Source organism: Mesoplodon bidens, assembly GCF_964165515.1.
Source record: "Mesoplodon bidens genome assembly, chromosome: 1".
NCBI classification, from domain to species: domain Eukaryota; kingdom Metazoa; phylum Chordata; class Mammalia; order Artiodactyla; family Ziphiidae; genus Mesoplodon; species Mesoplodon bidens.
The window spans coordinates 111,140,893-111,164,899 of NC_138176.1; the positions used below are offsets into that span (position 1 = coordinate 111,140,893).

The 24,007-nt window shown below is 45.1% G+C and overlaps 1 protein-coding gene across 1 annotated transcript in view; it reads right to left on the reverse strand.

Annotated features, from left to right (window-relative positions):
* Window positions 1-6,551, reverse strand: part of SIPA1L2 (signal induced proliferation associated 1 like 2) — a 231,910-nt gene extending 225,359 nt beyond the window's left edge. Inside the window, exon 1 of the mRNA XM_081230788.1 lies at window positions 6,483-6,551. The gene's annotated coding sequence lies outside the window, so the exon portion shown is untranslated. The remainder of the gene's footprint in view (window positions 1-6,482) is intronic.
* Between the last annotated feature and the right edge of the window lie 17,456 nt (window positions 6,552-24,007).

Sequence of the window (24,007 nt, forward strand, 5' to 3'; positions counted from 1 at the left end):
ATTTCAAAGGGTAACAAGCAAGCCTTTAAGATGCAAAAGAAAATACTCCAACATTCATTTTTGTTTATTATAAGCCTTCTTAAAATTTATATTATTATATTTTATAGTGTCCATATCTTAGCATGGTAAAGTTTTACATGTATACGTATATATATATATACACACACACACTATACTGTACCTATACACACATGCACAAACATATAGACAGACGTGTGTATGTGCACATGTGGACACTAAACACAGGAAATTCTGTGTAGATGCGATGCACACTGGAAAAAGTTTAGAGACCCTACTACAAAGAAATAATTGTTCTTTGGATTAGGGCATTAAACACTCCAAACAACAGCATGTGTCCTGTATGAAGAATCCAAAGTGTGATTCCTAAAATTTCTTATTAGAAGCTTCAATACGAAGAGGACTGTATGAACCATGTGAATATCCACTGTTCCACAGGGAACCAAACGATTATCAAAACCCCCCTGAAGACAGTGAAAGCAATCATTATGCAGACTGCACCCGCTACTGTGCCCTAAACATTACAGTCAGAGATTTTTTTTTAACGTCTACACAATAGTTTGTCTCAGCATACATAATTTTGTGTTCACCCAAGAGTTCTTACTTTCCACAGTAACCATTTTTAACACTAGCTCTTTACCTAGATTTTTTTTTTTTTTTTTTTTTTTTTACTTCAGTGTAATTGAATACACCACTAAACAGCCTGCTTTGGACTACTCTGATTTCCTAAACAGCTCAACTAACTGGGAGCATCTTCTGGAGGATGTAGCAACTACGCAACAGTGAAAAATAGGGAGTAATCCAATCGGTAGCACTCAAGACACCCCTTATGGCTGAATGCTTATTTGTGAAATAGGAAAAAAAGAGTACCAACTGGGCTTCCCTGGTGGCGCAGTGGTTGAGAGTCCGCCTGCCGATGCAGGGGATACGGGTTCGTGCCCCGGTCCGGGAAGATCCCACATGCCGCGGAACGGCTGGGCCCGTGAGCCATGGCCGCTGGGCCTGCGCGTCCGGAGCCTGTGCTCCACAGCGGGAGAGGCCACAACAGTGAGGGGCCCAAGTACCGCAAAAAAAAAAAAAAAAAAGAGTACCAACTAATTAAAACACTGGGAAATTGGGAAAAGGTAGTTCTTGTCCCCAGCTATCTGAAAGAAATTCAAAAGAAGACAATACCAAACTGCAAGAGGGAGTTTAGGGAAGCCCGCAACATCCTGCTTCTTCCCACCATTTTTTAGTGCCCGAAGCCTCCAGAGGTCACAGCTCACAGTATGGCCCTAGCTTCTCAGTCACTCAGTCAGTCACTGAACATCTATTTCTTAATCTCCCACCACGTAGAGCACAGTTCAAGTTACTAGGGACACACTGAAAATGAACTCAGGTCTTAGAATACCTTGGTCAGTAGGACCAGCAAAGATGGCCTGACGTGCTCTTTCGGGATATCTGTGTGGAAGAGGCATTCAGTAATGGGCCAGTTATGAGAAATTAAGAGCATCAGTACTTAACTATAACCAAACCTAGAAGGAAACTTCCGGAAACACCATTCGTAGTTCAGCCAGTTTAACAATTCTATCAGCAACTTAGGTAAAATATAAAAAAACAATCTGATCTAATGTGCAGACAGCATTTGTTTGAGAGAGCAGGCAAAGGTGCTAAATAGTAGTATCCAACTCCCAAAAGCATCCCGGTAAGGACAAGCTAAAATAAAGTTAGACAAAGTCCAATAAATGTTAGGTCTTGCAGTGACATTAGGACAGGACAGGAAGACGTGGCTTCAAGACAGCATGTGATTAGGACCCAGAGGTCTGAGTGAACAGGAAACTCACTGAGTCTGAGTAGAAAAGTGAATGTGAACTTGGACTGTATCAGTGCAGGCAGGACATGCAAGCTGAAGGAAGTGCACCCCTATTCTACTCTGCGCAGGTCAAGGTGAGTGGGAAGACTCTGGCTCTGAGCCCCACTTGGACAGGTTTTGTCCAGTGAGCAACTGGAACATCTCTACAGAAGGATTAGCTCTGCAGGCCATCAACGGGGCGGGGGGGTGGGGAATTCAAATAAATAGGTAGAATTAGATTTCAACTCTACAGTTTTACCTGTAGAGTTAAACACCTCCTAGTGGTCAAAACATGAGAAAGGTGGAACTCTCCACCCCTTACCAGATCACGTGCAGAGTATATAAAGGGATCCAAGCATCAAAGAAGGGTTAGTTGAGCTGGTCATTGATTTCCAAACCCTGGTTCTTAGCAAAGTTTTCACTGGTCTGTGCAAAAGGAAAAGTGTCTGTGTATCGGTGAGTATATATGCACATGGGGGTAATTTTAACCAATGCCCTCTCTGGATGGGAAGAACTTTCCTTAAGTCAGCATGCATACTCTTCCCCTTTTTTTTTTCTTTTCTTTTTGTTGTATCAGTGTGAAATAAATTGATAGTAGACAGTAACCGCTGTTGTAAATCTTCAATACATCTATACTACAACATAGTGACAAATCTGACAATCCCTAAAATTTGATTTTTGTTTCCGATTTTTAATTTACAGGTAGATAAAAACAAGAAGTAGGGCTTCCCTGGTGGCGCAGTGGTTGAGAGTCCGCCTGCCGATGCAGGGGACATGGGTTCGAGCCCCGGTCCGGGAAGATTCCACATGCCATGGAGCGGCTGGGCCTGTGAGCCATGGTTGCTGAGCCTGTGCGTCCGGAGCCTGTGCTCCGCAACAGGAGAGGCCACAGCAGTGAGAGGCCCGCGCACCGCGATGAAGAGTGGTCCCCGCTTGCCACAACTAGAGAAAGCCCTCTCACAGAAACGAAGACCCAACACAGCAAAAATAAATAAATAAATAAATAAATAAATAAAAACAAAAACAAAAACAAAAAAACAAGAAGTAAAGGAACGACATAAAGGGACCTTATGGACCTTTGTGGTACAGAGAGGCTATGACAACTAGACTCAAATTACTGCATCTCTTCTTCTTTGCTATCACCCAAGTTGGCTAGACAATGTTGTACAGGGAGAAAAAAAAATCTATCTATATCTATATCTATCTATCTACCTATCTATCTATATATGTGTGTGTGTCTGTGTGTGTATGTGTGTGTACATATACACATATCTCAAGGAATTAGGTTATGCTAAATGTGAAATCTCCCAAGAAACAGAACCTCTACTCTGGGTAATATCCGGCTCCCCCGGACCACTTTTTGGAACCAAAGTTCATGAATCAAGCTCAGAAAGGATCAAAATAATTTACCTCTGAAGTTCTGAAGCATTTAAATTCCTATCACACTGTTATCCTTCCTTTAAAAGGGGTCACAGCTAGATGCAATTTCTGAGTCACTGATTTCCAGGTAAACTAAGTAAGCTATAACTCTCATGAATGTTCACATACAAACTTATCATAAACCAAAGTAAGAAAAGACACAGTGGTGAAAAATATAAACTATCCCCATCAGTCATTTTCATCAATCCATACATTTATTTGAAACATTAAAGAAACCTAAAATTTTGGTGCTGAAAGGGATCATGAAAAAACTTTATCGAAACTCATTTGTGCCAGGCACTAGAGGCAGGAAGCTAGAGGTTCCTGTCTTTCTTGCCTAATGCCCTTTCTATCCCATCACCCTGCAAGGGAACTAAGTACATTAATAGAAGGAGAAAATCTGGAACACGGTTCCCTATATTCTTTAGGCCTGTACTTCATATTTCGTGCAAGTTCAAAACAGATTAAAAAAAAAAAACCCTTTGCTTTTCAGCTGACAATAACAGTCTGAATTTTCTTCAAATTCAGCATGTCTTTGAAGGGATTTGTAATCCTAAACTGTCACCTTAAGTAGATCATAAGTTCAAAGGCTCACTGCCTTCCTCAATCTCACAAAAACAAACAAACAAACAAACAAAACACCTTTGCATCTACCAATCATGACTGGGGTTTGGGGGCTGTATCAACACAACATAAACACAGTTCTTCACAAAGTATGAAGTAAATTCAACCCCTTTTAAACTAGTTTTGATGACCAAACACAGCACTTTCAAACCAGTTTCAATTACCAGACAACTGCCCTTTCAAGGTAGCTCACTATTATTTCCTCACTTTGAAGAAGAGACAGATTTTCAAAATGAATAACCCAATAACCCTTTTGCCTCAGGTAAAGAGATCCCCCAAGGTGCACAGGTGTTTACCAAGCTCAGGTATCAGGGAACCCTTCTAAATACCATTCCAGTCTCAAGAGAAACGAAATAAAACAAAACGTACAAACCCTATTACACAGCTTTAACTACAATAAGTGTCATAATAGTCAAATCCTGATACTGATAATTTCCCTCTTACATTCCAGAAAATTAAAGCTCTTTGAGAAAGACTAAGATTTAAAAACATCAAAAGCATGTGATGGAAAATATACACTTAAATCAACTAGGGAAAATCTGCAGCCCATACTCTAAAGCCAGAAGCTCCACTTCCATTTATCTCTTGCTTTATTTTCCAGACCAAATGCTTACACTGCTTCTTATCCAAGTTCATTTCACCCCATCTATAGGTGGCATATGGGTACTGATAAAAGCTGTTTCTGATTTCATTTCATTCCCAACTTCCCAGATGTTTGCGAGAGAGGTTGTGGGGTTTTTTTTTTCTCCCCTTCAGCTATTTGAGAATATGCTCTAATTTAGAACCAACAAATTTAACATATCATATTTTAGGCTGGGCACGACACACAATAAATAACAGCTATAAGGAATGTCGAAATATTTCACCAGCTTATAAATAAGTTTGCCTACATTGGCAAGATTTGGACAGGCTGCCATGATCTTGCTTTAGAGAAAAAGTACTGAAAACACATAATTGAGAACCTGATGCTACCAAAATGGCCAACTACAGGCCATTGCACTTTAGAAATGAAACACGCGATATCAACTGGGGAGAATAAAGATGGCCCCAACACAATCCTTGGTATGACTCATGCATGTATACTTCAACTCCATCTCAACAGAGGCTTTAGGAAGAATCAATGTTATGTGTACCGAAAACTCAAGAAAGACTGCACTTTCTCATGAATAAATGTTCTTTTATACTTCTCTGAATCAAGCAATGAACTACTAAATTAAGCAGAAAACATCCTTAGCAGAAATGTTATATAAATAGAATTACAAATCTCACTGTAGCACTTTGAATTCCTCAAGTCAAAACAGACATCCTTAAATTTGTGACTAAAAACAGTAACCAAGTTGTCCCTTGAAATCCATCTTTAGGAATGCCAGAAATAATAGGCCACCTTTTGATGTCTGCATAAATATTGGTTTTATAGGGAAGTAATGTATTTCAAGGAAAGCAACAGTTTTGGAGATTTTTTTTTCCTCTCATTACTAACTGGAAAACTGGAAAAATTACAACCTGGATTGCAGACAGGCAACTCAAAAGCGCAGTTTACTAAATGCCTGTCATAAGAAAGCCATCTAGTGTTAACATTTAGAAATGAAAACTGCAGACAAAAGAGGCAAAGAAAAGAAACATCTAAGTGACTATTTTGAACTTACTGAGCAAATCTATGAGAATCCGCAAGATTCTTTGTTTACAAAAAAAAAAAAAAGAAGTCCATCCTTATTAAAAACCGTGTCTAAATCTAAACAAAATCCCAAGACTGTATAATTGCAATTTTTACCAAAATCAGGTTTTGGTGACCACCATTCCGTGACCAATGCACTTGATGTTTCCAATACTCACGCTGGAGTCATCCCGGGCTGAATTAATTTAACCGAAGCAGGTTAATGATGACAAATATCTCCCAGAGGGGTCATGCCAACTTGTTTTCTCTTCCCGAGAGGCATCGGCTCTCGCTGGCAGACGATGAACCGAGACTGATTCTTTGGTTTTGTGGCGCGGTTGAAAATTAATCCGTAGGTGCTCGTGGGGATACTCCCGGGACCTGGCCAAACAAGCTTCCACGAAACGGGGGCCCGAGCAGGACCGCGAGCCGAGGATGGAGCGAGACGCGGAGCCGGGGAAGCCGGGGAGCCGTCGGGCCCCGAGGAAGGGCGCTCGCCGGCCGCTGGGACCTTACAAAGAGGGGCGGGCGCCGCGAGGGCTCGCGCCCCGGGCACACGCCTTACCGGGGAATAAACCCCGCAGCAAGTTCAGCAAGGGACCCCGCCCGGCGCGCCGGGGAACCGCGCCGGGCAACCTTCTTCTCTCCTCTCGGGTTAGTCACGGAGGATTCGCTGCGCGCCCGGAGAGTCCTCCTTAGTGCTCGCGTCTACGAGACGGGAATAACCTTTCAGCCGATCGATAAGTTTGAGCACGGCGGCTCCTCTCCCACCCCTGGCTCGGGAGCGCGGGCGCATCTGCCGGCCGGACCCTCGCCCCGCGCTCCGGCCCCCCGTCAACCCCCGAGGCGCCCCCGAGGGCGGCCCCTTCACCTCGGGACGGTCCCCGGACACGACCCGGAGGCTCCCGAGCGGAACCCCCCTCGCCCCGAACGCACCTCGGAGACGCAGTCCGCCGGGACCTGCTACAGCCCGCGAGCGCGCGGCGGCGCGTACCGGGGTCGCCGCCTCGCCGCCCGCCGCTGCCCGGGGCTGCCCATCGGCCCGGACCCTGCCGGCGCCGGGCTCCGGCGGGAGGCGGCCGGGAACCCGCCGGCTGCGGCTGGAGCGGTCGGCCTGCGCTCGGGCGGGCGGGCGGCCGGGCGGCCGGGGCGGGGGCGCGGCACTGCTCCTCCTCCTCCTCCTTCGTCCTCCTCCCGCTCCGCCGGCTCCTCCCGGACTCCCGCTCTGCCGCGCCGGCTCCCGACACCTCCGCCCGCCCGCCCGGCGGCACCGCCCCCCGCCCGCCCCGCGGCCTCCCATTGGCAGCCGCCTGCCGGCCCCCTCGGCCCCGCCCCGCGATTGGGCGCGGGCGCCGTCCGTCCCGCCGCCCCGCGGGGCTCGGGGCGCAGCCGGTGCGCGGTTCCCAGGCCCCGAGGCGCGCTGGAGCGGGGCGGCCGGGAGGGTCTCGGCGGTCTTCCTGCGGAGGGCGCTGCGCGGGGGCGCAGCCTACCTGGACCCGCAGTCCGGGGGAGCCGTCGCCGTCCTCCTCGGGACTCGTTTTCACCCCTCCCTCTGGCACCGATAAGTTAAAAACCCCGAATCTGTTTCAGGGATGTCGTAATTGGTGTCTTCCTGCGTTCTCAGTCACAGTTGCCGAAAATTCTTACTGAGCAAGACATAATCTTTTTTTAATTCCTACAGTTTGAGAAATGTGATTCTTAACTGGGGAAATAGATGTGTCTTGGGTTCGCACGTTGAGCCAACCAAACCTGGCACGTTGGCCCCGCAGTGACGTGCCATCTGCTCTGCCCTGGCTGCCTCGGCCTTACCGGCGCTGGTCGTGGCTAAAGGTCACTGTACTGAGGAAGTCCTGAACTTCCTTTGGTGGTTGAAGGTAACGTTGGAGGCTACGAGACGAACAAGAGGGCTGTTGCGCTTCTTAAGAAACTGAAGGCCTGGAATAATATCAAGAAGGTCTGTGCCTCTGAGCAAAAGCGCGCTGGCAAAGGGCAAAGTGAGACACCGCGGGGTGTGCACGGCAGGGGACCCTGCATCATCTATCACGGGGACTATGGTATCGAGGCCTTGAGGAACATCCCTGGCTCCCTAATTCTCCTCTCCCTTTAAAAGGAATGATTCTGCTTAATGTAAAAGCAAAACTGCACGTTTGGGAACTTGCTCCTGCTGGACACCGTTTCTGATTTGCTTTCAGCAAGTCAGATGATCTGTAGGGCACTTGAGCCCTTCAAGAGTAACTACCACCTTCCCAGGTACAAGACGCTCAACACAGACCTCGGCAGAACCCTGGAAAACCCCAGAGCACCGCGCAAGAAGAGTCATCGCAGCGTCCTGAAGAAGAATCCGCTGAAAAACCTGAGAGTCGTGTTGAATCTGACTAAACCCACGTGCAAAGACCGTGCAGCTAGGCATCATTCTTCTCCAGGCTGAGAATCACAAACTCCAGGTGGATAGGGCAGCGGCGGCGGTAGAAGCCGGATCCGATGGGGAGGGATTCCAGGCAAGAAGGCTTTTGTAGGGAAGAAAGGAAAGAAGGCTGTTGGCATAAAGAAGCAGAAGAAGCCTTCGGTGGGGGGCTGGGGGAGGAGGCCGCAGCTACCATGAAACCGGCCGCTGGGGAGCCCGCAGAAAAGAAAACCCACCACAGAGGGGAAGAATCCTGACGCATAAACTTAGATGTGTGTATCCCTTGAAGGTCAAATCATTTTGGACAGCTCACTTTGAATAAAGACCTGATCAAAGAGGCAGTGAGAAACACACACACACACACACACACACACACACACACGCCCTCGAATCTGGCTCCGCGCCGCCCCCCTGCCAGTGTCCCTGTTCGGCCTCCACTCTCTGGAGTGGAGAGAATCGCGCCCGCCGGGGCTTGGTCCCCGCTCCTCCCCCCATCCCACCCCAAAGAGCCTGAACGTCGCCACAGCTGCCGGGCGCTGCGCAGGCACCTGCCACAGGACGCCGCAGGATCGCCGCATCGCTGTGTTCACAGGAAGACAGCGGGGAGGGGCAAGCCCTACTGTGTGCCGACCCCCGAGGGCGCCCCGGATCGCCCAGGCGGTCCCCTGACCCCAGGAGCTGTGGTGGGAGGATACCCGGAGCATCGCGCAAGAAGTCAGGTGGTGCCAGCGCGCCGGAATGCTGCGGAGCCTGGAAGGAGGCTGGGAGAGGCGTGCAGTCCTGGCGCCCCCGGCCCAGCCCCTGGGCCCGCCCACCCCGCCTCCAGGCAGCCCTCCACCCAAGGGAGAAATGCTCTTGGATCTTGATCTTGACGAGGAGAAAGAAAATGAACTTGTGTTACCCTCCTTTTCTACTTTGCTAGGAGATCTTGATCACCCAGGAGGAAGCTTTACCTGAAACTGTTCATGTAAATTGCTTGACACTTGAATTGGTTGCTGAAACATTAAAGGATCTCAGAGGACTTTTTTAAAGCTCTACAGGAGTTGACTCTGCCTAAAGGGATCAGTAGCAGGAACAGACTCTACCTTACCTTCCAGTCCCACCGTAGGATTTCCTGAGCCGGCTTTACTGTGGGAGAGCTGCTAGGGCTGTTTCCTGAGACTGGCTTCAGAGTTTTCAGTTCCTCCTTTTCTGGAAGCAGAATGCTTCCTGGAGAGATAATGTTGTCTGTACCTCCCTATCCCCAAAACATGCCCTAAAACATAACCCTCTTAAAAGTTAGAGGTGGTCCCTCCCATGTTATATTTCTTTGTGATCTAAAGCCTATGAATAATTTCTATCTCTGTAAAATAGGGGCATACAATATGGGAATGCATATAATAAAATGCATCAGAGAGCAACGTTTTGACATGACCAAACTCGTGAATTCTCCCCATTGTCACCTCATTAACAGCATTTACCAAGATTGTCATTTATTCATTCAACAAACATGTATGGAGACCCTGTGATGATCCAGAGGTGCCAGGTGCTGGGGATATAAACCTGCAGAGGACATGGGCCCTGCTTTTCATCATCGCTCCATCTCACCTGTGCCCATCCCCATATCTGGCAGATGCTCTACGAGAGGTATGGACACAAGAGCAGTCTTGGAGGGACACTTCCTGCAGAAGCCAACAGAGGATAGACACCCCCTTCACAGCACTTTATCACAGTACTTCTCACTCTTAATGTAACTGCACATGTCATTATCTTTTCTACTATTCTGTAAGGGCCATGAAGAAAAGAGCCACTTCCCCCTTAGAGTTTGGACTCCTAAAGCAGTGACTATGTGAGTCCATGAGTTGTCACCAAGGTGCTGAGGCTGTATTTTTTTAAATGCTTGTAGTTGACAGTAAACAGTTGTGTGCATTTATGGAAGTCCTTGAGAGTTTCTGGCATTCCCAGAACCACAGGTCACATGCAGCCCTCCAGAACATTCTAGGCCTCAGCAAACAAGACCAGGCCTCTTGGCCGGGCCTGGCCAATTCTGGATGATGGTGATCCGACCCAGGGCCAGACCTACAAAGTGTCCGCCTTCTGGCAGACTGTGAGATCTTCAGGAGGCCAAGCCGAGGGGTGATTTGGGATCTTCTTCACCAAATAACGTATTCTGGAAATCCTATTAGATGTAATGCATGTGTCCTCCCTCGCTGGTCTTCTTTCCTGCAGCCCTCTTGTTTCTTGCTCTTTCAGGGAAAGGAAACTTAGGCCGGAACCTGTGGAACTGCAGCATCTGTTAAGATATCAGTTCATCATTTTGGCCTTAGAATATCTTACTGAAAAATAATTCTTTTTTCTATTAAAGCTATAAACTTCTCTAAAGTCTTAAAGGAGAATATCACTCTGAAGTGTGAAAATGTATTTGCCTAAAAGCCAGGGTGAACGATCTTGTGTTTCATCACCTTCACCTTCCCTCAGGTCAAGACTCTCTTGTTCTCAGGCAGAAATAGAGACACAGATGTGTCTCTAGAGAACGAACAAACGTATGGACACCAAGAGGGGAAAGCGGGGGTGGTGGTGGGATGAATTGGGAGATTGGGATTGACATATATACAGTAATATGTATAAAATAGAGAACTAATAAGCACCTGCTGTATAAAAAAATAAATAAAATAAGACTCAGAAAAGAAAAGACTCCCTTGTTCTCTAAATCTCACTTTCTGTCTCTCGAGTCTTTTTTTCCTCCTATGAATTTCATCATGCTCTAAGAGCTCCTAAAGCAACAAAGTCAAGGGAGTAATGCTCTTTACACTTCTGAATCATCACATCAACTCCCTCTGAAATAATTCCAACATCAATCTTACCTATCTTCCTCTAAAAGGTGTAAAGTTCAAAGACATACCAGCTGTCTACCCCATTCCAAGATTCTGAGCTTGTCGGCTGACCTTGGCTGGTACTTGTATCTATTTACCTTTGAACTGAGCAGAATGGGAGTTTGATTTCCTTGACACACTCCAGAGAGCTTCTACTCACAGACGACGTGCATCTATTATAATAAACCTGAAGAGCAAGTTAAGTAAGTGTTTAGATTCCCACCCTCATTTCTTCTTTCCCTTCTCTACTAACAACTCACTTTTTGAAAGTAGTTCTTTTAAGTCAAATGAATATTCATGAATATTCATAATCTGCCACAAATATGTATTGATCGTGTGCTACATTCAGGGCATTATGTTCGACTCAAAGGACCCAAAGGGCTGTACACCAGAGCATTTGGGAATTTCATGAGAAGGTGCTCCAGGACCATCAATGAGTGGTGCCCACAGGGAGAGTAGGAGAGCCAGCCGTCTGCAGGCAAAAAGCTTGGGCCATGTGGTAAAGCCTTCACCAAGGGCATCAGACTGGCCGAGCCAGGAGGAGAGAAGGAGCACTCCAAGCAAGAGGAAGCACAGTGGGCAAACCCACAAGAACTGACAGGGTGACGCATGTTTGGGAAACAGCTGTGCCCTTCAGTCAAGCACGGACTTATTCACTTATGTAAAAAACAGTTATATGGTGCCTTGTCCATGCCAGGTCCTGTTTACTTGGAGGAGAAATACTCCCATGTGGAAGATCACTGGGCACTGCTTCACCTTTCTCTCAAAATGGAAACAGAAACTTGGTAGGATATGGCCTTGTGCAGCAAAATAAGAAGTGCCAAGTTCTGCTACAATTAAAGGGAAAATGGTGAAGCTGCAGTTCAGAAAGCTGGGTTCCTGGTCCTTGTCATCAGTATGACAATATTGATGTGATATGACATATCAATATGCAAATATTCCTGATAAAAATAAAGCACGTGTTCCTCTTCAAGTGGAACCCAGTAGAATAATGTCAGAGTTATTGAAGAGTGTGCTAAATGTCACATACTATCCACAGGAGCTAGGAAGAAGCCCATCTAATAATTTTTTAAAAACCGTCAATTCTGGGCTTCCCTGGTGGTGCAGTAGTTGAGAGTCCGCCTGCCGATGCAGGGGACACAGGTTCGTGCCCCGGTCCGGGAGGATCCCACATGCCGCAGAGCGCCTGGGCCCGTGTGCCATGGCCGCTGAGCCTGCGCTTCTGGAGGCTGTGTTCCGCAACGGGAGAGGCCACACAACAGTGAGAGGCCTGCGTACCGCAAAAAAAAAAAAAAAAAAAAACCTCAATTCTGCAAGTATATTGGGAGGCTTACTGTGTTCTGCCCTGGGGGATACAGAAGAAGATTATTACCTAGAAATAATGAGACCATCCTCAAGGAAGTACAAGAGAGCCGAGCTGGGATTTTTACATAGGAAATAATTTGAAGTACAGTGCAAAGGCAACACATTAAAAATGTCATGTTGTATAGACATGTGCTATAGAGATCTGGAAAGGCAATATTGGATGGAGTGATCAAAGATCAGTGACCAACATGCTTCCTATATGTTGGTCTTTGCTCTAATGTTCCCAATCCAATGTATCTCCAAGAATCGTCCAAGACAGATGGATTATTCCTTTTCTGATGATCCAAACTTACGGCCATACCTATTCATATTTCTACCCCTTACCTTCTCCAGTTCAGACCCACAGCTAAATGACCTGTACAAACTTTACCACCCTTAAAATTGTCTTCTGCCCTCTCGCTTCATCTCACTTCAAAAAAAAAAAAAAAAAGGCCAAAACTGTATGTAATTCAAAAGCATCTGCCACCTTTGCCCTTGCTTTTGTAGCCCAAAGAGTGGATTTTTAGGAGCTCACACACTTTGATGTCAGACCCTGGCTCTGAATTGGTTTGCATGCTTCTTAGATACAGGACTATAGACAAGTTATATCTCAAAGTTCCATTTTCCTCATCTGAAAAACAGGACGATCATACCTCAGAGGGCTGTGGTGATGATTCCAGATGATTTAGGTTGGGGTACGAAGTGTGTGGCACAGAGCCTGGCATGGCGTGAGTGCCGAAAACACAGTGGGCCACCAACGTTTACCATTTCCTCTTACCATTCAAGGTAGGCACTGGGATTTTATTTCAAGTCCCTCACACCAAATCTAGCACAGGGTAGGGGCTTGATAAATATCTGATGAATGACTAAAAGAGCGGGTGGATGGATTACACTGAGAGATAAAGTTCTGTATTTGTTTTTCTGCCATAGGAGATTTAAAGTTTATATCTTTTTTTAAATATAAATTTATTTGTTCATATTTATTTTTGGCTGCATTGGGTCTTCATTGCTGCATGGGCTTTCTCTAGTTGCGGCGAGCGGGGGCTACTCTTCATTGCAGTGCGTGGGCTTCTCATTGCGATGGCTTCTCTTGTTGCGGAGCACGGGCTCTAGACACGTGGGCTCAGTAGTTGTGGCGCACGGGCTTAGTTGCTCCGGGGCATGTGGGATCTTCCCAGACCAGAGCTTGAACCCGTGTCCCCTGCATTGGCAGGCAGATTCTTAACCACTGCACCACCAGGGAAGCCCCCTAAAGTTTATATCTTAATCCTCCAAATTTTATTCCTACTTGGGACTTACAGTACTCTTTTTTTTTTTTTTTTTTTTTTTTTGCGGTATGCGGGCCTCTCACTGTTGTGGCCTCTCCCGTTGCGGAGCACAGGCTCCGGATGCGCAGGCCCAGCGGCCATGGCTCACGGGCCCAGCCGCTCCGCGGCATATGGGATCCTCCCAGACCGGGTCACGAACCCGTATCCCCTGCATCGGCAGGCGGACTCTCAACCACTGCGCCACCAGGGAGGCCCACAGTATTCTTTAAACAGTGTTTTTGGTTCTACTTTTAAGAAATAACAAAGTAATAATAATAATTATAAGAATTTAGAAGTTGAATGGTTCTAAGAACAGATGCTATTCTACACCACTAGATGGCATCTACCAATAATAACACCCAAAACACCACGCATACTCTGATAGGAAATAATTCTAAAGAAATGAATACAGAAAAGGCATATATACTCACACATATATGCATATGTATTTACCTTTGACATATGGTTTCTTTTCCATATTGGTTATGAATTTAGAGCTGCCAACAGTTTGACAAACCCTTGCTTTCTAGTCTCCTGTAACATTTTTAGTTGTTAAACTCTAAGCACCCTCAATGTGCAAGACATTTCATAGTACCTGGTGATGACTCTCCACATCTTTCTATTGTGTTCATGGAAAACTTACCCCTGGTTAAAAGAAAAAGTTAGAAAAAGCTGAAAGCCTAGGGAGAAAATAAAAAGGCAGACGGACCCTTCTGCCAGACTTCATCATCCCTTTATTCATTCAACAGCTGGGGGACCAGGCTCCAGAACTGTACCAGGGTTATAGTGGTAAATAAGAGTCACTTTTGAGGATGTGCTTGCTCTCCCATAAAGAAAAACTATCCAAATATTAAGAGACAGATATTTATAAGACGACATTTAAATCATATAAGAGGACAGGTGTTTCTTAGAAACTGTTAGGAGTTACAAGGGAGAAATAGAGGTGGATTCCAAATGTCTGATCAAGACCAGAGAGCTTCTGCTTTCCAGTTCCTGGGGGGATTAGCAAGGCTGTGCTTCCTCGTTCTGATGTTTGGTTGTCTGTGGCATTTAGGCCGAGAATAGTTGCACTTGAGCATTCTTGGGGGAGACCTAGCAAAGAGAGAATAAAGGGAGAGAGACAGGAACGTAAAGGAACAATGGGTGAGGAGACAACGAGAGAGAAATATGAGAAGGGTGGCCAAGAATAAACCATGTAAATTCTTTCCACAAATTCAGAACATTCAGTTTTTGATACGGAGAGAATAAGCCCACATTTTAAGATTGAAAAGTAAGGCAAAAAGGAAGATAAAACAAAATCAAAACACCATAGTATTCCTAAATCCAGTGTTTCCAGAAATTGTAAATTCAGGCTCAGAGGTTGCAAAAATGAACTTTGACTACCGTGAAATTTTACTCCCTTCTTTCTGGAAAGGCAGAGACGTGATGGAGCCGAGAGCCTGTAGCAACGCCATTTTCAGTTGCCTTCAAAAAACCTCCATCAGTATTTTGCAATACTGACTACATCTCCACACACCTAAAGCCAAATCTATCAGTTTCCCCAAAGACTGGCTCCTCTTGTCAACCTTGACGTTAGGATGCAAAATGGAAGTACTCTGGTTTCCCCAAAGGTCTCTCATACCAGTCTCCTTTGTCACCCCCACCCCCAGTGTAACCCCCTCCCCCAGATGCTTTTCTCCCCAAGTATAGACAACTCTCCTAAATGAGCTCTTTGTTTTCTGCCCCTCAACTTCCAAATCACCGGATATACAGTACTTTACGTGTACAGGTTCCGGTTCAAAGTCCTTCCTGAGCTACCTGGGGCCTACTGGATACTGTCCAAATTCCTCTCACCTTCCTAACATTCAGACCTTCCACAGTCTGGCCCCCACACAAGCTTCCTGGACCTCTTGGTAATGTTTGCTCACCCACTTCCCTTTGCCCCACGCGCTGCCTTCTCCTGGAACCCCTGTTCCCTCTCTGCCCACCCCTCACACCCTCTGAAGCTCCTATTCTCCTCTACCTCTTCACACTTGGTGCTCCATGGGGTTACCGCCTACTCTTCCTCTTTCCCTAGGAAATCCCATCCTTCCAGTGTTTACAGTCACCATCCTCATGCTCTTCACCCCGAACCTCAGGGCTGAGTCTACATCTACCTATATGCCTCAAAGGTAGCTCCAACTCAATATGCCTCAAACAAAATATACCTCCAAATTTGACCATCCTATGACCTCCCCAACCCCTTCTTTTCCTGTGATCTCTATTTCAGTAATGCCATCTCTAGCCATGTATTTCTCATGTCAGAAACCTGGGGCTTCTCCCGAAATCCTCCTCTCTCGTCCACTCATCTAGTCAATGACCCGGCCTTCAAGTCCCCCTCGCCCCCCCACCCCGGTCTCTCCTGCATATATGTGTCTCTCCTGTCCTAACACACCATCATATCTTGCCAAGACAATAGCAACAACCTCGTAAGCCATCTGTCTTCCTGTCTCCAGTCTCGTTATCTCCCATCCATCTGCCCCACAGCAGTCTTTCACCCACACGAATCAAATCACTCCCCTCCCTGCTTCATACACACTGCTGAATTTCACATAGATAACCAACAAGGACCTACTGTAGAGCCCAGGGAACTCTGCTCAACATTCTGTAATAATCTACGTGGGAAAAGAAGTTGAAAAAGAACAGATACATGTATATGTATAAGTGAATCACTTTGCTGTGCACCTGAAACTAACGCAACATTGTTCATCAACTATGCCCCAGTACAAAATAAAAATTTAAAAAAAAAGCTTCAGAGTCTTCCTATTGCCCTCCAGATAAAACCTTAACTCCTCTCAAGTAAAAAAATTTTAAAGACAATATGCACATATATATGTAAAACTCAATCACTTTGCTGTACAGCTGAAACTAACACAACGTTGTTCATCAACTATATTCCAATACTTTTTTTTTTAATTTAAAAAATAAAAAAAACCCTTAACTCCTCGATCTGGCCCCCTGCCCCCGGCAACCTCCCGCCTTGCTCTCTACCAAGCACCTTTCAGTTCATTCTGCTTCTCACACCTGACCTCGGAGCCCCCAGCAGACTTTTCTCTCTGCCACCAGCTCCCCTCTCTCCCCGCCTTTGTCTGGCTAAATCCTATCCATCCTTAGGGTCTCAAAAAGCACTGCCTCAGGGGGACCCTCCTCGACCCTGCACTAAGTTATGTCACCCCTGTCTTCTCGTGGCATCCCGAGCTGGCCCATCATAAACCTCCCCTGCATCCTTGTGTGTGTGGCCCTTGTCTTCCCCACTAGAATGGAAACTCTATGAGTGCAGGAAGTTTCTAGGGCCTTGATCATCTCCTCTATGAAATACTCTGTCACAGCCTGATCAGCATCTAAATTCCCAGTCGCTGTTGCCAAAGATCCCAACCTGGACCCCAGACAGCCCTCTGCTGGTGCATCTGGGGAAAATGGGCCCAGAGGTGATTTGTCGCCTCGGCAGGGGTTTGAACGTGCCTACTGGGAACCAATTCATCCAAGGGAAAAGGACATATTTGGCCACTTACAGAATCTCAGAGTTGAAGGGGAAGTGTGATTCTTAGGGCAAAATGATGTCTATCACTCATATCAATTTATCTTGGAACCTGCCTCCATATACCCATAGCCATATTCTAGGGAGGAATAGGGTTACACTTTAAAATTATCGTTTGAAATCCAGCGTGGCACTAGGGCACAAGCAAGTTACATTTGTCTTCTTCTATTACAGTGTGACCCTACACAGTGAGATTGTGCCTAGATTCAGCCCTGACCTCCAAACAGCACTGGCACGTCTGAAGCAATGCCCTGCAGAAGCAGCAGCAGGGCGTCAGGGACTGGGGCCAGGAGGGAGAGGACAAAAGAAACCCATGGAGGTGGTGGTGTCTGGCTGTGTGGCTTTACCCAGTAAAGGAAGCTGCAGCTCTTACCAGCTGCAGTGACCTAGAAGTCACAGTACACCTGGTGGAAGATACAGGAAAGAATCAGTCATGTATACTTGAGACTCAGCCCTGAAGATGTCCAGAAATATGTGAGCCAGCCCATGATTTTGTACAAAGGTGGTATTCCGTATTAGCAAAAAGACCAATGATTACACTGAATATGGTCCCTTCCATACCTGAACCCAGACTAGGGAATCTTCGGTCACGTCCAAATTGAGTGTATGTGTCACTGGGTTTTATAGATATTATCTCGAACTCCTTGTTATTATTGTAATAGGGACAATCTATGTCTTGTCTCTCTAACCGCATTTGATAAGGGATGGAGATAAATCTGTCTTGTAACTTGGCCACTGTTCAAGGAGCTTTGAGGAATGCTATGAGTGTATGGTATTATTTCGAGAATATAAAACAGAGGTAAGGTGTAAAACCTGGAAAATGTACAGGCCTACCTCGGAGGCACTGTGGGTTCCATTCCAGACCATGACAATAAGGCAAATATCCCAATAAAACAAGTCACATGACTTTTTTGGTTTCCCAGTTACCTTATATAAAAATCACATTTACACTCTACAGTACTCTATTATAAAGTGTGCAGTAGCATTATGTCTAAAAACAACAAAGGTACATACCTTAATTAAAAAATACTTTGTTAAGGGCTTCCCTGGTGGCGCAGTGGTTGGGAGTCCGCCTGCCGATTCAGGGGACGCGGGTTCGTGTCCCGGTCTGGGAGGATCCCACGTGCCGGGGGGTGGCTGGGTCCGTGAGCCATGGCCGCTGAGCCTTGCGCGTCCGGAGCCTGTGCTCCGCAACAGGAGAGGCCACAACAGTGAGAGGCCCACGTACCACAAAAAAAAAAAAAAAAATACTTTGTTGCTAAAAAATGCTAACCATCATCTGAGCCTTCAGCAAATCATAGTAGCAACATCAAAGATCACAGGTCACTATAACAAGTAGAATAATAATAAAAAAGTTTGAAATAGTGCAATAATTACCAAAATGTGACACAGAACCACAAAGTGAGCAAATGCTGTTGGAAAAATCGTGCTGATAGAATTGCTAGATGCAGAGCTGCCACAAACCTTCAATTTGTAAAAAACGCAATATTTGAGACGTACAATAAAGCGAAGCGTGATAAAACAAGGCATGTCTGAAAATGGGCTTTTGTCTCTTAAGTACATAGGGCCAGAATGCCAGTTTTTTCACTATCTTCTTATGTTTTAAACATGGTCATTTCTTCATTATATTTTCTCTCTCCATTATCTACCCGGCTGTTTCCCATAGGAAATTAGAGGAGAAGCGTGTCAAGAGTGAGTGTAGAAGGTATATGTGGGCGAATAATTATGATAAAGTGCTCTCTCCAACTCTATTCGAACAAAAAGCAATTGCGTTAGGGTTCCTATTAGGTTCATTATTCACTTTTCTTCTCCATGCAATAACACAAGTCATCAATAATAGACTATGATTGCTTCCTCCCAAAAGACAAGTTATATGAGATAAAGCACAAAGCAACAAAGTCTCAGACAAGATTTTTTTACGTTAATGTGTTGTTCAAGACGGTTTCTGATTGCCTGGTAATTACCCACCAAGGACCAGCTCTGGTAGGCTGTGTTCCCCAGGAAGGGAACAGAAGGGACTCCTCAAGACTTGCAGCACCAGCGAGGGCATCATACAACATCTGACAGTCAAGATAGTTAGTCAAGTGCTCCAAATGTGCAGTCTGATCATTTATTATCATGCATTCCATTGGCTATTACTCAGTATACTTCCTGAGTAAAGCCTGCCCTAGAGGAAAAAAATTATACCTCTGTCTATTCCTTTCCATATGTCTGTACATACATTAGTGATACCCTTCAAACAGGAGGCTCACATTAGCTCAAAGAATAGACCACATTACATTTCATTTGCTCTTGTTCTGATCCTTTCATGCTTTCAGTGGTTTACCAGTGGGAAACCACTCAAGGGGACCCAACCCGACAAGATTAGACAACATACAATTATCATTTTTAGTATTACTACTTGGAAAATTGACCGGTATTCATGTGGAACAATAAAATCAAATTTGCTGGCACTTTACGCCCAATTCGTGGTTATAAAGAGCGGATCCGGTGAGGGGGTGTGTCACTGTGTACCAGTGGAACACACCAAAGAGGAAAGTGCATCTGTATCGATTGTAAACATATAGTTAAAGCACTGAGCTCATTCATTCCAAACAGTCTGTTTTCCCTCTTTCCTGGAAAGAAATATCAGTGCTCTTGGTTTCTTATTTGCTATTTGGAGGTCAGAGAACCTCCCTTTAGCGTGGTCACTTATCAAGTCAGTATGTATTGAGCTCTTATTGTATGCTGAGCACCCTCCTGGGGGTAGCGGTGTCACACCACAGGTCCATCTCATAGGTGAAACTGGTTCATATCTAGTTTGGGGCTGTAAAACCCCAAAAGAGGATAGGGCACATGACGAGGATATAAAAAAAAACACCCTAGAATAAATGCCTATTCATTTATTTTTTTGCCATTCATCCACCCACCTCAACATCCATCAAACAGTCTTTGTGTGCTGTTGTATGCCAAGCATTGTGCTAGGCACTGTGGTTCCAAAGATAAATTAGCTACAGCTCAGTCCCTAGTGGAAGAGAAAAGAAGTAGATGAGAAATTTATTAAAAAGTAGGATAGTTTCTAGGATTTGAATGCACTCCAGCGGTCAGGAAGAGATACGATGTGAAAGTTAGCCCCCCAAATGCCAACTACTTAACCAGGTGGGGAAGAAGCCTGTTTTGGATTAAGATGCCTTTCCCAGTTCCTTTTTAGCTGTCACTTTTCTCTGATTTTCACCTATTCACTCCTTAACTCTGGTCAAGGCAATAGTTCCCTGTATTTTAACTTTGTTACTGGCTTCTACTCAACGTTATAATATATCAAGGTTATTTTTGAACAAAGTCCAGGGAAATATTTTCCAGTTTAGAGATAATGTGAAAAGAATTCTTTTACTCTTTAAGATGAAATCTCCTGGATCTGAATTGACATTTACTCCCTAAAGATTTTAAGCTGGTCTTTTTATTTGAAGTTATTGCTTTGCTAAGGTTACATCTTTTTGTTTTATCATTTCATCCATTTTTACATTCTGGCTGGGAAGGTAAGCAAAACAATCCAATTTAATTGACAGATATGAGGAAATGTAAAAGTCTAAGTCTCTGAGTCCTGTATAAACCCATCCATGGGGCATGGCCATAATTTTCAATACTCCTTAAATTCTTAAATACCATATGATCCATTCAGTGATTTCAATCTGAATGAGTATTTTTTTAATAAAAAATAACAACCTTAGCATAACCTCTTGTTCTTGAAATTTTCAGTCAGGATTTGTACTAACAGAGATATTGAACTTTATAGGGATATTCCATTTTAGTTTGAGAGAATATAGATTTTATCTCTATTGCCATGTGTAGGTTCAACTATTGTGTACTTAACTGAACTTTAACCTGCTTTTCCATCATCCTTCAGTACATAAAACTTGGCTAACTAACCCTTTTTGGCTCTTTCTAAAGGAAACAAGACAGAGAACATGATACCGTGTTCCTTTTTGTAGCTGCTCTTAAAGTTTATCCCATTTATAAGTAGGAAAATAGATAAGGCTAATTAAAAGGGCAATAAAGCACATCAAGGAAAGAGACTGCAATCTGGCTTCCAGCTTGGGAATTGTTCAGAGAATATGACAGTATTATTCATCTTTGTTGCAACCCAGTGATTCACCTGTGACCATTTTCACTCCCATGATTATTGTCTTTGTGACAGAACTTCTTTCATTCAAGTAAGACAGGTCTTACTACCCATATGTGACAACTGAAACTCTCCTATGTACAGTCCTGAATTTGCCTCTAAGGGAAGTTACAGGCACTGAGCCAACCTTGCCTATAAGTGCCATATTTGCAGGCAATGATATTTCTTCTCCCATTGAACTTGGAGCCAGGAGGTCTGAGGTCTAGCCTGGCTCTGCCACAGACTATCTATGAGATTTAGGGATTTCACTCCATCACTGAGCACCTCAGTTTGTTTGGCTGCCAGTGATGGAGTGGGAATTAATAATGTCTAAGATTCCTCCTGGCTCTTACCTTGTAAGAATATGTAAGGAAGGGATGGGGCGTATGCAATCCTTCAAGCTTAGCAGAAGCTACTCTACTCTGAGAGGTTTCTGCTCAGGGACGGAAGAGGAATATTTCTGATTCTTCAACACAATGCCACTTTCTAAATACAATCGGTTGTGTTTCTGCATTTGTTCTGCTAAAAGCATATTCAAGGCAGGACGTTTCTAAAAACCAGTGATTCAAAAGAGTTGGGTTGGCCTCCTTTAGACTTGCTAGTTTCTACAAATTAAGGCAGTTGCAGCTAGAATATGTAATCATTTTTATTTCATTTTAAAGATCCACTAAGTGGAGTGGAAATTATTTCTGAGCAGTGGAGTCAGCTCACTGAATCTGAAAGTCTAAAAGAAAACTACAAAGGTTTCCTGGCCTCTCTAGGAATCAATCCAAGACAACAAGAACCTTTACTGTTGTTATTTTATTGTTGTCGTTTTTAAAAGTTCTTTAAAATATTATTTTTTCTTAAAGAATTTTGATGTAGTAGTTGTGTGTCTTTTCATTATTTTTTTTTCATCAGTATTGATCAGTGTCAATCTCTCACTCACCTGTGCCTGAGCAGGAATCTTCTCTTTCAAAGTATTGGACTCAAGATAGTATCTCCCAGCCTTGTCTGTCACTAATAAAGTGATTGTCACATGGAGGTTTCTTCTAGAATGACTTCTACTTTTCCCCAGGGAGCAGTACTGACTCTCACTCATTCTTCTTTCATTAGTTACCAACCTCTTCCTAAAGGTCAAAGATTTTAACTAGGAATCAGACCTGCTATATGACAAGTAAGAAAAGATTTATGGACCTGCTTCTCTGAGCAAAAGGCTATAAGTTTGGTCATCCAAAGAAAATGCCTAACTTTATGAGTTTATCCCCTGCCACAAAAGTTAATCCTATTGATCTTTATGTTGTGATGTGCTTGTTTTCAAGACCAACTCAAATGGTGAAAAGAGGAAAATAAAAAAGAGCCAAAGCCTTTGGCAAGAGGCAGTAAAATATTCATTCTAGATTTTTTTTCTAATTAAAGTACTGTTTTAAGTGGATTAAATAGATTTTTTAGGCCTTCAACAGTTTGGGTATCCAATGTGTTTGAATCAGGAGGGCAGACACAGGTTTATAGGAAATGAAGCTTAAATAAATGTGGGTGCTCCCTTTAAGAAAAATATTACAAAATTAGGTATGGGCTTCCCTGGTGGCGCAGTGGTTGAGAGTCCACCTGCCGATGCAGGGGACGCGGGTTCGTGCCCCGGTCCGGGAAGATCCCACATGCCGCGGAGCGGCTGGGCCTGTGAGCCATGGCCGCTGAGCCTGCGCGTCCGGAGACTGTGCTCCACGACGGGAGAGGCCACAACAGTGAGAGGCCCGCGTACCGCAAAAAAAAAAATTAGGTATGAAGTGTACTCCCTTCTCTGCCACTACCTACCTGCTTTGGGTGCTGTATACCATGGGACTCACTCCTACTGGGATACAAACCCTGGCCAAGCACCTTCAAGCCTCTGACTTTTATGGAAATAGAAAAAGCCTTATGGATGCAAAAGAGAGGCATTTCACCACATTTGTGAGCTGTAACGTTTTCAGTCAGGATTCACCTAGAAAAACAAAAACTATTCAGGGTGGGACATTATACAGGAGATAAGGGATCTGAAAACCTAAACAGAGGACAGGGAGACAACATAGCAATAAGCAAGAGCAGACACCAATTCTGTCCCCAGGGCAGGAGTGACAATGGGTAAAGCCACCAGAGCCCAGGCCCTGTCCGATCTGCCGATAACAGAGGAAGAAGCTGCTGGTGGGAACTTGAAACACACGTATTAGTTACCCGTGGCTACGTAACAAATCACCCCAAACATTATGGCTTAAAACTACATGTATTATCTCACAGTTCCCGTGGATGAGGAATCCAGGCATGGCCATAGTGGGGTCCCCAGGCTGTGGCTCCCTTGAGGCTATCACCTAGGTATTGGCCAGGGCTACCAGCATCTGAAGACCTGATGTAAGTGACTGTGGGCAGGACTCAGCTCTTCCTGCGCTGTTGCTCACAGGTTTCCCTCAGTTTCTTGCCACACAGGGCAACTCACAATGTGGCAGCTGGCTTCATCAGAGCAAACGTGTGTGAACAAGACAGAAGTCAGTCTTTTATTTTCACCTAATCTTGGACGTGACATCCTGTCATTCTTGCCATGCTCTGTTCCTTAGAAATGTCCAGCTCACACTCAAGGGGAAGGGATCATACAGGAGCATGAATACGAGGAGGGTGGGGTCCTCAGGGGCCATGGCAGAAGGTGCCTACCACGCAGGGAGACACAGACCCTGCAGAAGACAGCAGAAGAAGCAGAGCAGGGTGGAGAACTATCCTAGCTCTTCCTTTCTCTCACCTTCTCATCTCTTACAGGCCCCCAACGGGCAGGAGAGTCTTGGAAATGCAGTTCCGTGGAAATGCAGTTCTATGTACAGCAGAGCAGGGCAAGGGCAGGGGTGGGTCTCAGATC